The 2,902-nt window shown below is 45.3% G+C and overlaps 1 non-coding gene across 1 annotated transcript; it reads right to left on the bottom strand.

The window, feature by feature from the left end:
- Positions 1 to 539: 539 nt before the first annotated feature.
- LOC127690362 (small nucleolar RNA SNORA17) lies at positions 540 to 671 on the bottom strand. Its single transcript, XR_007979082.1, has one exon. It is a non-coding gene; the product is annotated as a small nucleolar RNA SNORA17 (small nucleolar RNA).
- Positions 672 to 2,902: the final 2,231 nt, after the last annotated feature.

Genomic DNA, 2,902 nt, shown 5'->3' with positions numbered 1-2,902 from the left:
GGGCCATGGATCCAGATGGGACCCCAGTAGCAGCACAGGCCAGGACCATGGTCCCAGATGGTATCACTGGCTACTCATATTAGACTCCTCATGACCCTCGAGTCTCCAATTCTGTCTGTCTTTGTTGTGCCCACATCCTTCTGTTTGTCTTTCTCTTCTGTTTCTTCACCACTTACTTGGTCCTGTTGGAGGTGCCTGGGGTCTCTGAGTGTCTTGGTTCATCTCAGGGGAGGTCTCAAGAGTGCTATGCCTGACTTGTGCATTATGGAACCAGGCAGTAGTCATTTCCAGCATGGTCTCTACTGTGCCTCCTATACCCCGCCAAGCATGGCACCTGACTGGTGGTCATCTCAGGTTCGCTCCCTCTCCAGGTCTCATGGCACCAGTCTGGTGGTCATCTTGGGCTTACTTCTGCTGAGGGCAGAGGGAGGGGCCCTCAATCCCTGTTGGGATTATTGTAGTCTATGTCTTACTCCCAGTCCTGGGAGCCGGCCTTTGGACTGGTGGTCATCTCAGGATCATTATTTTGAGGGAAGGGGGATGTTAGGTTACTAAGTTTTCAGAAGTTCACAGGTCAGAACACTGATAGTAGGCACAGCCTCTCTTCTCTCTGCCACCTACTGACACACATGTGACATGGCAGCCACATGTGCAAGGTTTCTAGGGACAGGAGCAATGGTTCTTAATAAGGGTGATGATGATGATGATTTTTGCTTTCACCTTCTCCTGAACACTTGGCAGGATTTGGAGACATTTCTGGTCACAACATAAGAGGAAGTGTGGTACTGGCATCTAGTGGGCAGAGGCAAGAGATACTACCCAAATCTCACAGCACGTACACAAGATCACCGGGCCCCAAAGACCATAATCCTGAGGCTAAGAGGCTCATCTGTGTTGAGTCTTATAAATACAGTGTATTTATATGTCTGCTTGATGCTAACCTCTCTGGCTAGAGTGAAGTGATGCTAATTAGTTGACTATAGCCCCCACAGTGTCATGTGGCAAGTGAAAGTCAAAACTATGTTCAGTGAATAAAAGATTTCCAAAGACAACTCAGTACACAGAAAAATAAAAATACTCACTGCGGCCCAGGATGGCCTCAAACTTGCAATTCTCCTGCCTCAGTCTGGGATTCCTGGCATGTGCCATCACATCTGGCTTCACGCTCTTCCTGAAAGGTTCTGTGTTTGCCTTTATGGCATTAGAGGAACGATCCTGTCTATTATTGCTGTTCTGTAAACTTTTAAACTAGAGAAACCAAAGTCTACCTGTGTGTTCAACTCAGCTACTGAGAGGCGTCCACCAAGGTCTGCTCTTTGCTGCGGAGGCTGGTACTTCTCATCTGAAGCTCTTCTCTGCCTGTTGCACTGAGCTACAGTGTGATAGACATTGAGCCGTGTCTATATGCAGGCTCCTTATCACTATATACCGAGTTTCCAGGCTTCTGAGAAGGGAAGAGAGTATGAGTTGGCCCATGGGAGTCTATCTCTTGTCTCACTCCCAGACCATCAATACTGCTCCTTCCATTCCCCCAAACTCATTTCTCAATGTCCCCAGTTTTCCTTCTATGAGAACTTGCTCCCTTAGCAGAGCAGAGGCTGAAGTGTCTGACATGTGGGGACTGGAGGCACACACAGCATCAGAAGAAACAGATAACACTCTGTTGTGTTGGAAGTTTCATTGGTTCATTTCAAAAAGTCTTTTGTTTCCACTAGAAAAGGAACAGGTGCTCACTGAAAGAGGAACCAGAATAAACACAGGCATTTTTATAAATGTCGTTCATGGTTCTGCCACCTGGAGAAAAAATGCTGTCAATATTTTTGAGTCTCTGCTCCAGGATTTTCTCTCCACATAATTTCATGTGGAATGTGTGTGTGTGTGTGTGTGTGTTTGTGTGTGTGTGTGTGTTGTTTTGATCAAACTCATTGTGTAATTTTCGCTTTGTTCTTTTTGTTTGCTGTTCGCATACGAATTGGGAACATGGCTTTTTAAATATTTAATACTCTGTCATATGCCTATATATGTTCCTCTTTCATCTCACTGAATTCTTAAAGTAGGGCTGACAAAGCAAACATTGTAAACATTATTCAAAAAGGTGGTTGTATTTCAAGATCTTTCTTGGGAATCCAGTGGGTTAACCAATCAGTTATAAGAAAGGAAGACAAACTGATGAACAACATCAGTTTTTATGGGAAGTAGATTGGGTTTTAGGTGGTCCTGGGGGGATGTCAGCAGACCAAGGAGTCAAGTGATTGTAGATCTAAAAATTAAGAGAGGAAGCACCTAAGATCCAGTCAGAAAGAAGTTCCCTTGCCTATATAATTTCCATGGACAGGTACCAGTGAGTTGCTGTGCAGATGAAGACTACAGCCAAGATCCAAGCCCCTGTCCTGACCTGAGACTGTTGAGCAGGGACAAACACTGGAACTTGTTAGCATATGTCCATGATGAGTCATGCGTAAAGAGAAACCCACAGGACCTTGTCAAGTCTAAGCTACAATTGATGTCAGGGCTCAAGCTTCCCATTCTTAGCTGCTTCTTATTCCAGACATCTTAATTCCCCCATGTTCCCCTGGCAAGACACTAACCACACAGTCAGTGGCAACTGCTGAAGTCCAGGTGCCATCGGAACATAAACTGTAAGACATATCTTTGATTCCTGGGTGGCAACTCCCAAGTGACCTAGTAATGGACCTTGGAGGCAGTTTTACAAACCCTGCTCTTGCTTTGAGATGGGTTTTTGCATCTTAAATGAAGAGGAAAACACAATAATATCACTTTGAGAATGTCCTAGCCAAAATGGACCTGGTGCTTCCCAGGAAGCCTGGAGCCATAGACCAGGAAGAGGATTGGCCAGAGAGATGGACAGGCCTGAACCAGATAAATCATAGCTATGGAATGA

Source organism: Apodemus sylvaticus, chromosome 7 (assembly GCF_947179515.1).
Source record: "Apodemus sylvaticus chromosome 7, mApoSyl1.1, whole genome shotgun sequence".
Classification (NCBI taxonomy): domain Eukaryota; kingdom Metazoa; phylum Chordata; class Mammalia; order Rodentia; family Muridae; genus Apodemus; species Apodemus sylvaticus.
This window is presented reverse-complemented; position numbering and strand designations above follow the sequence as displayed.